Source organism: Coturnix japonica, unplaced genomic scaffold, assembly GCF_054131305.1.
Source record: "Coturnix japonica strain WE unplaced genomic scaffold, WE-NBRP24 Scf048, whole genome shotgun sequence".
Lineage (NCBI taxonomy): Eukaryota > Metazoa > Chordata > Aves > Galliformes > Phasianidae > Coturnix > Coturnix japonica.
Window position 1 is genome coordinate 1,842,780 of NW_028188951.1, and position 14,071 is coordinate 1,856,850.

The 14,071-nt window shown below is 44.4% G+C and overlaps 1 protein-coding gene across 21 annotated transcripts in view; it reads left to right on the forward strand.

Annotated features, from left to right (window-relative positions):
* The first annotated feature begins 400 nt into the window (after positions 1-400).
* Positions 401-14,071, forward strand: part of MACROH2A1 (macroH2A.1 histone) — a 53,449-nt gene continuing 39,778 nt past the window's right edge. For 14 of the 21 annotated variants that reach the window (XR_004308885.2, XR_001558157.2, XR_001558156.2 and 11 more), the window contains exon 1: positions 10,752-10,866. The gene's annotated coding sequence lies outside the window, so the exon portion shown is untranslated. Of the gene's footprint in view, positions 664-10,050; positions 10,573-10,751; positions 10,867-14,071 lie in introns of those variants that run through there. The other 7 variants (XM_085532123.1, XM_085532127.1, XM_085532124.1 and 4 more) reach the window with 6 other exon arrangements.

Below are 14,071 nucleotides of genomic sequence, written 5' to 3' on the forward strand. Positions count from 1 at the left end.
TAAAGCTATGCAGTACAGGAGAAAGCGCTGGAGCAAGGTATTTAATGAAAGAAACACCAGTTTCCTAGAAACCTTGGGGGACAATTTTCTATAATACTTTCCCATGGCACTTCCTCATCTTATATTTCTCCCTCCTTGCAGCCTTGCACTGGTAAAAACGGGCAACAATAAATATATAAAACATCCACTGTCTGCTTTGTCTTCAGGCTGAGGTGGTGGCATGAATCTCTGCTGAAAACAAGAAGTTACAGCAGATGATGTAATTTTAAAACCATCTGTTGTAATTTACTGAATAATGAAGTGAAGCCTGGCTCTCCCCCGCTTGCGTGCCATTTGCCAATGTTCTGGCACATCCCTAAAATGCCACTGGCCTCTTCTTGATGTCTCTGGGTGCCAAAGCACACAGGGGGATTACAGTGCTTTAGCCCTAGTGGTGGCTGCCCAAGCACTGCTCATCCATGGGAAATGTGAAATGACCAAAGTTAGTTCAGCCCCTGCACAGAGACATAACAGCAGAGCCAGTTTTGCAATGCTTTCATAGGAAGTTGTTTCCATCTCCCCAGTGTCTGGGAAGGACAAGGTCACACTGAACGAGCAGCAAACTGAGTGAAACTGGAGTTCATTGGGGGATTGATGGACTAAGATACAAACACAGCTTAAAAGGTAAAATCATATGCTTCCTCATCCTCTCTCCTTTTATCTTATATAGCAACTTAGAATTCTTTCCCTCTTCTCTTTTTTCAATGCCTGTTCACTTCTTTTGATGTCTGAAGTAAAAATCAGCATGTTGGAAATATTGCAGTTGATGTGTGGGAACCCAACCATTGCTTAACTGCTGGGATCCTGTCTGAATTCAGGTGCAAGGGCCTCATCCTCCACTGATTGCCTGCTAGATTTTGCTTGGAGTCTAAAGAAAATGACATGAGAAAGAATGAAATAAAAGAAAAAACAGCCTGATCTTGGCTGAGTATCCTGCATATAGTTTAGGGAGGTTTACAGCATTGCATAGGGAGACTGGGAAGGCGTTTTACAGCGTATCCTTTCAAGTGTGAAATGCCAGATGTTTTCTTTAGTTTTTGCAGCTTTCTATAAGAAGTCACCATGGTGTGAGCTGCTGACTCAGCACTGCCTGATAGTGAGCTGCAGGATAGCACGAAGCTGGAACACTGGGCATGGAGCAGGTCCATCCATCAGCAAAGCTGATGGAAGACTGGGGCAGACTGTGGTCACACAGCTAAGTTCTGAGGTGATAATCAAAAGGCTGATGCAAGAGAAAATGGGATGTGCTGCCTGGGACAGCAAGATGGGCTGCTCCTGAGATGCTGCCCAGCTTTTGCTTGCCTTGCCCAGCAGTGTTTGCCAACTTTCGATTCTTGGTACTCAGTATGGAGAAGTTTTTCCCTTTTGCCAGGTGGAACACATTCGCTGAACAGAGGGTACTTGGTAGTAAATTCTTTCTGGAGCTCTGTTTAATGTTACTTGGACACAGCACCATTTGTCCTCCTGCTCATTGGCTGCTGTGTCCCTGATGGGTGCTGAGACATTAACAGCAGTTCACTCTTCAGTTTTATGGCTTCCACTATTTCCTTCTGTCTTCCCAGGAGCTCTGCTGAGCAAGTGCCTTGCTGATTTCACAACATGAGCTCAGATGTAGATGCCAGGACCTGGAAGATGCTTCAATTCCTCTGAAACCTGGGCATTTTTCAGTAGTTTTCAGCAGCCTGGGTCAATGTCTTTGAGCATGCTTTTGGTTTTGCTTTGTATTTCTTCTCTGAGCCCTTTGTCACAGGTTCAGTGCCACCAGTTCAGGAATGGATCTGGTTTAGATTAAAGCAGTAGCTTTTCTGTTGCCTCCACAAACTGAAATTTCAGCCTACACATTTTTCATCAGTCCTCTGTCTGTAATTCGCATTGTCTCAGAAGCAATAGGGTTGTGTCATCATCTGCCTTTAATGGCTGCCAATTTACTTTCTTCTCCCACATAGCTCAGAGGAAGTCAGGATAACCTGGCAGGCCCTGAGCTGCCTGGCCTGTTGGCTTTCTCTTTCCTTTTTACATGCTCCTGCTCATTCTTTGTCCGGTATTATCCTGGATTTTATAGTCTTCAACTCTGTGAGATTCTGCAAGCTATTCATGCTGGAAAGGTACAAAATTTCACTCCTCAAATCCCTACAGCACAGTGCAATTATTTATTTATTTGCTTGGTTTTGGCTGTAAAGAAGTCCAGAAGGACTTCTGTGGATGCCAGCAGTGCTTATATCTCCGTTAGCTGAAGCACAGCCCATGATTGTTTTTCTTTGCAGCCTTGCACACTTCCTGTGCTGTCTTTGGTATAAGAGCAGAGACTGCCTCCAGAACAGAGCAGCTTATCACAGCAACGCTCGTAAATCAGGTCTTGCCTTTAACCTTAAGCCAAAGCTCTCGGTATAAGATAAAGTGATGCCAGACCACACAGTTCATCTCAGGGCTGGAGGTATAAGCCCTGGAGCCTGGCTCCATTCCCAGGCAGATGCCAGCCCCAGACATGCTGCTCCAAGGGCTGGCCAGCTCTGGCTTCTCTTGCCTTGGCTGCTGTTCAGCTCTGGATTCATAATACAGCTTAGTGACAGATGTAATAAACCCCTCTCTCATCTGCCTCCCATTGCTACCAAAAGAACATTATGATTTTTGTCAGCTACTTCTTGACCCTCTCATCTCTTACTGCAGCTTGCAATGAAACGTTGCCATCAAATCTTATCTGATCTTTTTCCTCTTAGGAACTAAGGCAAAAAATAAAAGAGCTAAAATGGGAATTCAGGTCAGCTGAGTGTCCCTTTTCCCTTCTTGTTGATTCAGGTGCATATCAAATTGACAGATGACTTTAAAATTAATTTACATATAGTAACTATTATTCAGTACTCCACCACTCATACTTCAAAGTCAGTGTGAGTGAGTTAATATGCCAACAATATCCCAGTGACGTGGCACACAACTAAATGGTCTGACAGCAAATGGAAGCTTTAACGACCCAAAGCTCATCCAGAGCTGTCGCTAAGAGGCACTTCCAGTAGCACATCTCCCACTAAGCCTAAAACTGAGACCGAAGTCCGCTGCTTAAATGCAATTTAAACTCCACCTGCTGGCTGAGCTCCTTAATGGCATCATGTCTTCTCACCAAGGGTGCTTAAGCTTCATCCCTTTTCTGTGGTTACAGGCTTAAGAATAATCTTGTGATTCATCCAACTGAGAAAAAGACTAGGTGAGACATTCCAAGGGGATTAGTGATTTTGAAACCTCTGTTTAATAGACACAGCTCTGGATTGCAAAATCACTGATCACTTTTGAAAATGTTAGCCAGAACAGTGTAGAAATATTGGAATGCAGATTGGACTATGGAGGAGTAAAAAATGTCTGCATCATTCCAAAAAAGAAGGAAAGAAAAGAGAGGGAGGGAGGGGGAGGAGGAAGGAAGGAAGGAAGGAAGGAAGGAAGGAAGGAAGGAAGGAAGGAAGGAAGGAAGGAAGGAAGGAAGGAAGGAAGGAAGGAAGGAAGGAAGGAAGGAAGGAAGGAAGGAAGGAAGGAAGGAAGGAAGGAAGGAAGGAAGGAAGGAAGGAAGGAAGGAAGGAAGGAAGGAAGGAAGGAAGGAAGGAAGGAAGGAAGGAAGGAAGGAAGGAAGGAAGGAAGGAAGGAAGGAAGGAAGGAAGGAAGGAAGGAAGGAAGGAAGGAAGGAAGGAAGGAAGGAAGGAAGGAAGGAATTATGTTTTATGAAGCAGGCTTGAGAGTGGTTGAGTAACCAGGTGGTGCTTCATTTGCCAAATCCAGCTCCCACAAATGTCAAATAATTATGTAACACTGGACTTAACCATACATACACAGAGCATGTTGCATATGCATGCAAATCCAGGTGATGAATTTGGTGCAGACAGCGGACATTAATTTTATAGAAAGTTCCTGTGTTCTTACAAAACCATGCTCTGAAAGAAAAATTGGCTTTTGTTTTCCTCATTTTAGTACCTAAAAAACAACTTCAGTGGAAAAACGATGTATAAAGCAGATGAATATGAGGGGCATAAGAAGTGTAAGAATATGAGATGTGTTCAAGTGCTGTGCACTACTAAATGCTTCCATTTGTGATAAGGGCAATTTAGCATAAGACTGCACATCTCTTACTTTCTAAAAACTGTCCAGGCCTTAGAGAAATTTTATCACATTAATGAGATGGAAACCTCTGAGAATTCAGTTCAGAGCATATAGAGAAATCAAAAACTAATTTGGGAGGCATATTCCCAAGACGTGGGCCTTGTCCACAACAATCAGTGCTCTGCAAGTCACTAAATATTATTTCCCTTTCAAAATATGCATAGAAAGATTTGGATTTTCATTTTCTCTCATATTCGTATTTCACATTCATTTACTTTCCAACAAGCCATTTATGTGTCTGTATTTCTGTTGTATGATAAGTTTGGAAGGTGTTCACCACAACTATCACCTGGAGAATGCTTTGATTTCCAGGGTATGAGATGAGGTCAACCAGCACATGAGACTAACCCTGCTTGCCTAGTTCATCCAGGAGTCTCTCAATGACTCAAGACACCTCCAAACCAATATCCTGGCATATTTCTCACTGATATTCAGCCCAATGCTTGCCATAAGCCACTTTCTATGACCAAAAACATAATCAGATGAATTAGCAAGGAACAATTAGAAGGGAATAGCATAACACCAAAATCAATTGTAGGGCTTTATGTGAAAACAGCAACATCAAGGTTATTTTTCTTCAAGGAAGGAAGAAAAATGAATCTTTCCTATTTGTGCATTAAAGATACCTGCTTATTCTTCTTGTATTCTGTGACATAATGTGAAAATGGCAAAGAAACCTGACTCACAACTCTAGACTTGTGCTTGAGTTCAACTGATGTTTTCCTGCCTTTGTATAATGTATTCCTTCTTCCAGGCCTCGTGTAGAAATATGGTCTTAGGGATGCACACTTAGTTGCATGCTGGCTACCCCATCAAAAGGACATAGGAGCACAATCATATTGCAAAGCACAAGGAGGAAAGAAAAATAAATAAATAATTAAGCAAAACTCAGAAACAATCATTGGGTTTCTCCTTAGCATGTGTAAACCCTTTAAAAGCACGAGTTCTGAATAGTTATCACGAAACCAAGGCTTTGGTTCAGAATAATTGGTTATGGTTCATCCCTGCAGCATGTGCTCAGTGTCAGCCCTACAGCCCATCTGCAAGCAGCAGAAGTGGCTGCGTATGTGTGGTCAGTTCTGTACAGGTTTGGGAGCCAGAGGCTGGGGTGCAGTACAGGTGATTCCCACAGAGGGAGATGTTGCTTTCTTTATTTCTTAGGTGGTTTTTTTTCCCATCTAATAATGGGAAAATTTCCATGTGTTCCAGTTGGTACAGACACTTCTCAACACATACGTTTTTGAGACAACCGAAATAAGCACTAGAACTTCACATTAATGTATAATCCAGAATTATGATTTTTCTATTGTCCTTATGAATAGCTTTCCTACTCCACAAAGAGCTGAAAGTAGACCAAAGTAACTTGGCTGATCTTGCTGAGCCAGCGTTTATAACAGCCCATACCTGTTTTCTTAGCCCACCCTGATTATATTCCCCAGACAGGGATGGAGCACCCAGCCCAGCAAAGCAGTGGGGCAGCTGTTGCTCCCCCAGCACCCACTTCCTTGGGTCCTTCGGCCACTTCTACCACAAACAGGGACAATTTATACCTCAGTCTCAATTGCAAACAGATATACCACCACTGATTGCTTTACACTCCTTTATCTGCACAGAGAAGTGTAGCAGAAACTCTAAGTCAAGGCTTGAAAAAGTGATAGAACACCTTGTGGGAAGGCAGGGCGAGGGAGCTCAGGTGTATGCAATGCAGATGAGTGACCAGAATGTGTGGAACCAGGATCCACCAGACATCATTTAAAGGCTGGCAGTGAGGCAATCTTGTTAGAGATCCTTACTTACCTGAGGCCTTCTGAAGACAAGAAGCTTCTTTCCTTTATTTCTGCGCCCACAGCTGTTGCATTCAAGCAAATCCTCACTTGCTGCATCCTCGGACCTTGCTGCTCTGCTGTCACTGCTGCACTTTCCGTTATGTTTCAAGAACTTATTTCAGAATAAACAGATGTTGCAATGGTTGCTCAGATGTAAGCAAGTTTAAAAAGTTCAATTTAAATTGAGAACATCTGCCTCTAGTGGTCTTCTGTCTGCTATGACAAGGGTCTTCACAACTGCAGATTTTAATTTAATAGGTAGGGGTTTATCTCATGAGATGAGTCTGTAAGCCCCTGACTGTAGTGCTGCCTGCATGGTGTTACAGCAGGCTCTGAGTCTCTCAATTCCTCCATGAACCATATTCTAGCTAATATCTCTTGTCCAGCACAGGAGCTTTTTCTATTAATGTTCCTCAGAGACTTGATCTGATTTTGCTCTTGGAGGCAAAGAAATGAGAATTGCTTTGTTTTAAAAATAACCTGTTATGTGAAGTGATGCATTGTGGAGCTCTCACACAGAGGAGCAGTTAGTAGAGTATTCCATAGCAACAGCCACATCTTAATAGAAGATCATCTCCTGGACATCTCCCTTTGCATTTCTGCAATTACTGACTCTGTCTCCTACTATCTGCAATTACATAAAATCCCTCTGGCAACTGGAGCTATTGCTTACATGGAAAATTAACATTGTGGAAGCTATGGGATTTAATAACTAAAAGTAAGAAACATGAGTTGTTGCATGACTATCCACCAAGCTTTCCACCAGCTACAAGGAATCTCTGAGCAGATCATCATGGGACATAATTTTGAATCCTTTGGCTTCATGATATAAATCATAACTCTTAGGTTTAATTCTTCATTTGCACAATAACACAGAACTTTTCCTCCATCCACTTGACATTAAAAAAAGCAGTCATGCATGAGGCCAGAAGAATATCAGAAGAAAATGAGCTGTGATGCTTAACACACAGCCTGAAAGAGGTGATGCTCCAAGCACAGGGCTGACATTGGAGCCAGACAAGCGCTCCTGCTCTGTGTGCTTCAGTCTTATTTTAGAGCATGCTTCTTCCATGCTGCTGAGAGATAAGCACTGATGTTTCCTGATGTCACTGCGTCGTACTGCAGCAGTTTTGTTACAGGTTTTATAACTCAAAACAGCATCTATCTTTTATTTAGATGAAGTACATTTTGAAATGCATTAGGTGGCTTTTATGTTGAAGGAGGAGGCTTTGAAATGCGTCATATTGGAGGTCAATATTTTCTTTACTCTCCAGGTTAATTGTGATTGTGCCAACTTTGCCATGTTCTTAATCACAGCATCCATTTATCTGCATAAGGGACTTCATAATCCAGCTTAAAAAGTGCAATTTTAAATATTCCAGATTTAAAATGGAAAAAAAAAAAAAGCAATGACAAAAATGGTGTAGCTATTCAAGAACTTGGTTTATCCCACACTTAGTTTTTGGAACTGCACAAAAGGTGGCCTGGCTACAAAAGAGGTTTGGAACAAAATAAGTCAATTATGTGCTGTACCTTGCAGGCTGTTTACCAGTCTGGAAAATGAGTCCCAGACACCCACTTGAAATGTATCAATATAACCATAACATATTAGCACCAGTTGACACTTCTGCTACAGAATAACAAGCCTGGCAACAATATAGAGCCAACAGTGCTTTGAGATGTGGACGTCAGAGCAAAGAGTGACTACCTGAAAACGGAATTAACTCTGTTTGACTGTGGTAGAGGACAGTGGATATCAAACAGCAGCTCACAAAGCTGCTTTTTTGGGCATGCTGGAAACTAAACTGCAGTTTTCTATCTGTATAATGGAACCAAAAGTGGATCATTAAGATCAATGGCTCTGATCCTGCACAAAATATATACCAAAACTCACACCAGCATATGTTCCAGCACCAGTGCTTGGTGTTCGTGATCAGTCTTGCTTGCAAAAGCTCCTGATTCTGATGGGTTAATTTTGAGTAGTGTTGGATCTGTATATCTTTATGGTGGCAGGGTTAAGTGAAAGAAAAGACCTGTTCCACATATATTCAACTTCTTCAGTGCAGAATTTCTCATGACAATAACAATCATGCTGGATTACAGCAATCTGTATGGAGGCCAGTGTCAGCCTGCTGGAAATCACAGTTAATACCCTCTGCTGTCAGGAGGGTTGGATTCTAGGTCTGTGCAATGCATTAGCAGCATGATGAGCATTGACTGGATTTGGGAGGAGGTCACTGTGCCCATCTGATGCAGAATGCAAGGATGTTAATGGCACCACACATACCATAGGCACATAGATGTGACTGCTACCTGACTCTAAGGGGTTAAGTGAAGCATGGATTAGTGGTATAGTGTGTAGAAAGAGAGCAGAATAAGCAACTGAAGGAGTTTCAGAAGCCCCTCCTGAGAGGTCGGTCATGCCTGAGGAATCTGAACTTTCTCTCTACCAAGTGAAGGTGGAAGGAAACCAGCAGGAGTCTGTTGGCTTTGCATGTTAAATCCTGAGGAAATATTTCAGCAAACTGAAGTAACTGAGGCCACGCATTCGAAATATCCAGTGTAATAAACACAAAAACACCAGCGACTAATGAGGTGACACCATCAGAATTAAGGTAGCTATTCCAATGTGAAAAAATGCTTATCTATGTTTAAGATTAAATCAGCTGCATCCCCTCCCCCGCCCTCCCCGTCCATTACTCTGTCCCCTCTAAAGGAATATTTCCTTCCCTGCTGTCTATGTTGAGTAAATAAGTGAGGTGTTTAGATCCCTAGTCACTCAAAACTGTCTTCTACAAACAGTCCCTTGGTGTCGCTCATATTGATTACAGAGTCAGTGTCAAAATGAGTATGACCATGGGAATGTGAGAACACCAACTGTTTATATAAACCATAAGGGCAGCAAAGCTCTTAGAAAGGTGCATTTTATCATTCTTTATCTAAATAAATATATCACTACTTTGGCAAAGGGAATAAAACCTAAGTCAGGATTTGTTTTAGAGAGGTAGTTTATGTAGTGTTGATTTACAGAATTCTGTAAGCAATTCTCCCTTTCAGACAATTATCTGTGCCATGCCGTGTGCTTTCAAAGCCTGATAGAATGAACCATCTTTGCAGACCCTGTGGACAGTCAGTATGATGAATTTGTCCTTTGGTGAGAAGCAAGGCAGTCGAATTTAATGTTAAAAGGACCATCCACAGCTTCCAGGAACAAATTATTTGGGCACTCTGCAAACTCAGACAGCTCCAGCCCCTGTCCCCAGTTGTGTTTGGAAAGCTTTCTTCAAAAGCTCAAAATCTAGAGATTCCCTTTAAAAAGAGACAATATGAACAATGACAGTAGAAGGGCACAGAAAGCAAGCTATGCTGGCTTCTGAGGTAATTGTCTTCGCCTGGTAGATTTGTATCAGCCCCATTAGACAAGTGATGTTACATATTCTTCAGATTCCACACAGACCTTTACAGCTTTTTCTGACAGCAGAGATATTTGGGTGTCTTTGGTTGGTTTGTTTTTTAGTAACATTTGTGTGGGTGACAGCAAAGTGGGGTGGGGTGAGGCAAGCACCACAGGAGCTGTTCTGCTCTGTGCTTTTGCAGCCTGCAGCAAGGGTTCTGTGTGGGCAAGGGAAGGGAGTGGAGCTTGGCTGCAGTGTGAACGCAGAGGAGGAGGTGGGAGATGGAGCACGTTGATGGGAACACGGGGTGTCCTCAGCTGTGTGCAGCGATCCCATGGTAGATGGCCTAATAAGGAATGTACTCACATCCTTACATTCACGGTAGGCAGGGTTTTGTTTTTGTAGGCTGGATGCACTGTGCACTGCTTAGCCTGTGCTATGCCTTCACTCCCTTTGTTTTAGAAACTTTTTCTAAGTGATGTTTCTCAGACCAGGTGCGACATTAACCTTCATCTCTTTAGGACGATCTGCTTTTTGTCCCTGACCTTTCTTCCTTATACCACCCTCTTTCTCATATGACAAACTAAAAATAAGGAGAGCTGGAGTGTGAGTAGATGAGAGAAGCTCCTTCCCTCTCCCAGCTGCTCCTCAGCCCTTCTCACCAAGGGTTTAATAGCAGTGACACTGCTATTAGCCTACAAAGAATAGGAAGAAGCACTTGGGGAAGGCCACAGGCTGCACTGCAGAGGAACAGCAGAAGGGCCTGGGAGCAGCTGGATGAGGACAGGTGTGCTGAGGGGACAGCGGGCCCTGTGCTGACTATGGGAAGCAGGAAGCACAGCAAGGTGTGCTCAAGGACATCTGTGCCTCCACAGCACGAATTCCTCCTGAAGCTCCATCTGGGGCCTTTGCAAAATGGCAGCAAGCCATTTTTGTACAGCACGAGAAGCAGAGCGAGCGGCAGCAATAATCCAGTCAGTGGTTCTCATCCCCTCGAACAAGAAAACGCCACTCGGGCAAAGAATACAGCCTTAACCCTGTGCTTTGTCCTCCCCACTCTCTGAGGATTTAAAAGCTGAGCACATTTGCGGGCGAGGAGCGGCTCCCTACGGAGAAGCCTGACTGCCAGCTTCCAGGAGGCTTCTCAGGGCCATCGGGGGGTGCTGCTGGAGGTGAGGGGGAAGCAAGGCCGGAGCTCTGAGGAGGGGGCGAGGCGGAGGCGGGGCTGCGTCAGGGGGGACCGGCACGAAGCAGGGGGCGGCTCTGTGAGGGTAGAGCCGCCGTGAGGGAGGAGGAGGAGGAGGAGGAGGAGGGCTGGGATGGGGGGATGTGACGCCAGGCAGCGCTCAGCATTGTGGGATCGCGCCGCCAGCCCGTCCAGCCGTTCCCGTTGGCCCCGCGGGCGGAGCGCAGGCAGCGGGAGCGGGGCCGCCGCCGGGAGACATCTTGCCGCCGGGAGCCGCGCTGTAAGTGGGCGCCGCCCGCCCTTCGCGATGGCCGCTCCCCGCTCTGAGCGCTGTGCGGGGTCCCGGCTGCCGCCTCGCTGAGGGGAAGGCGGAGAGGAGGGAGCTGTCTGCTTTTATTGCTATTATTTTTTGTCTCTGCCCGGTGGCAGCGGGGTGTTGTTTGTACTGAGTGTACGGTGCGGGGTTTGGAGGGAGGTCCGGGAGCTCCTGCAGCCTGCTCGCTTTCCTCCTGGCTGGGAGCAGCGGGGTGTGTGTGCTGTCAGCGCTGCACCCAGGTCAGTGCCTGCCAGAAGCGGCTCCGTGTAACAAAGCCCGATGGCGGGTTGGGAACCTTTGGCAGTGCCGTCCGAAGCATCCTGATACGGTGAAGAGAAGCGTTCAGCTATCAAAGGGGGCGGCTTGGTTATGGTAGAGCTGTCAGCTGGCGGTGTGTCTGCCTGCGGGGCCGCCGACAGCCGTAGTGCAGTGCGGGGGGACGCGGTGTCCTCCAGCAGCGCCCGGGTGTGGGCAGGCAGACACGGCTGTGCCGGTACGAGAGGCAGGAAGGGACCCTCTGCTTCTGTAACTCTGCAGTCCTTGGGTTCCTGTGCATCATCACAAGTCATTGGCAGAAAGCTGCGCTGGGAGCTGGGCCGGAGCTGGCTTGTTAGCAGAGATGCTTCATTGCTTCAGTGGTGTTGGTGGAAGGAGATGGTGTTGTGAGGTATCTGGAGGAGGTTTGTTGTTTATTTCTTGACTGCAGAAGTGAACGACCATCTTTAGCCCAGAACTATGTGAGGCTGTGACTTAGCAACAGGTCTGTGGGGAACTTCGCAGATCTGCCACCTCCCCCAATCAAAGAGTCAACAGGAATAAATGAACCGAGGGGCAGGGAGGCAATTACTGAGAGCAGAACCTGGGATCTTAAGCCCAACAGGGAGCAGGAAGAATTAAGCATAAACAAGACCATTACAGTAGCTCTGACAAACATGAATGCCATTGATTGATATATTTTGTATCAAGCAGCCTGTGGCCAACTCCTTGTTGTGCCTTTAAAGTTGTCTGAAAGAGTTATACTGTGTTTTTCCCAGGCAGTGGCTTCGGGTTGTTCCGATGCAGTGTTACTTTGTTTGTTTCTTTTTCCAGGTAGTGTTAGAGGTTGTTTTGCCTTGTTAGGATATATAAGCTTTCACATCAATGTTTTCTTGTCCCATTTTGGTCCTAAAGAGTAACTCTGTTTTTGAGTGTTTGTTGCAGAACTGAGGTATATGCTTCTGATCACCAGTAAAACCAGACATTGATTGTGCATAACTGTTGATACCCATAACTGATTTAGAAATTCCTACTTAAGGTTAGAACTTGGCTTAATGATGGTAAGATAGGAAAAGTGTTTATTCCATACATCAGCGTTAATGGAAACTAAAATCCCCTTCTGTGAACACACAAAGTAGGGATAAAGGGGCAGGAAGATGTAATTAATGTCATGGGAGAAAAAGGAGCCTCTAGAGAAAGCCTCCCTTGGGAGAAAGGATATTGACCCAGCAGCCAGTTCGGGGAGCATCAGGTTTTGTCAGCTCCTTGTTCCCTTGGGGTGGATTTGGGGGGGGGGAAATGCACTAGATGTGGTATCTGTAGGAAGGTGCACTGAGGGGATGCATACAGAGAGGCTTAGGGTGCTTTACCTAGAAGAGAGGATGTACAGGATTCAGCTTGTACTCCTAAAACTGTGATGTTCAAAGCACATCGTTCATGGCCTCAGCAGCGGGCTGAGCTCTTGCACTTTCTTCTATCAGCAGTACAACGTCTATATTACATTTCTGAATTTTCCATTGGAAACATCTGCCTGAATTCTTTGTGCTTTTGCTGTTGTCCAAACTGTCAAGCAGCAAACAAGTTCTCAAAATGCTCTTTGAAACACTCGAACTTCTTTTTTTAAAGAGCTTATAAAGCAGTCTAGCGACTTGTATCAAATCCTGTGCTTTCTACCTAATATACAGAAAGCTGCAACACACTAATAGTCTTACTTTCATGCTAGTGCTCCCAACAGTGGTCAGCGAAGACAACTGTATTTACGTTTTCCTGTCTATTGGTGGCAGGGTGCCCAGCTAAAACTTTTGTCACACTCCCATCACTGTTCAGAGTTGAAGGCTTGCACCATTAAGGGGATTATTTGTTTCAGGGTTTTGGTCCCATTGTGGGAGGAAGGGACTTCTGCCAGCTGAATAGAGTTGTGCAATAGTATCCTCTTCTGCACACGGATTTGGTGAAGATGTTGTTTCTCTTTTTACATAGCCATGATGGGAGTTTTAGTCTTCCTAACATCTGTAGGACATTTGTAGATGAAGAATGTTCTTTGGTTTTTTGAGTGAAAATAAGTGTATACTTCTGCCTTTTCAGATAAGAAATGAATGTAGTGCCAGAGCAGCTGGTTTGCAACCAGTTTCACTCCTCTCTCGACCACAAAGAATTAGTGCTTTGATAAAGCACTTAACTTAAAACTTTAAATCATGCCAGACCAAATGATTGCTGAGTTGCTCTTCTTGTATCGCTGTAGTACCTAGAAACCACCATCACAGACTGAGACACTGTTGTATTAGGCAAGCATTAATAAAGACCATTTTATACAGACTCCATAAGCAGTGCACTCTATAAATATGTCAAACTAGCTTCTGATTAGCCAAGAACGCAGCAAATTATTTGTCAAAGCAAATTCAAGTGCACCTTTTCAAAGTGAGTTCAGTGAGCAGCTATTATTATGGTCCGTAAATAGATTTAAGATGGAGTGGCAGCTCTTACTTGTTAATCTTTTGAAACAATGGAAAGAAAATAGCATTGCTGTTAAGCCCTTGTGACACAAAAGTGAACTTTTCAGCTTAGTCTTTGAACAGAGGAGGAAAAGAATTGCTCAACCTTAGTGTTTCTGCTATTGTATGGTGTACTGCATTCCACCATACTTACAGATGTGATCCTATAGATTTAAATGCAGTTAATACACCAAGGTGAGCCTGCAGTGAGAACAACCCCTGTCTGACAGCTGTAGAACCCACACTAATTTGTTAAGTCATTGAGAACCAGTACCTGAAAGCTGTTAGTATTGTTGTTTTTAATTATTATTACTGCTATTTGAGTAAAGGGTCACGTTGGCTGAGCTAATGAAGTACTGGAATTTGAGCTATTGGAAATGAGATAGCAGGATGTGTGGTCAAGTACTCCAGAACTACATGAT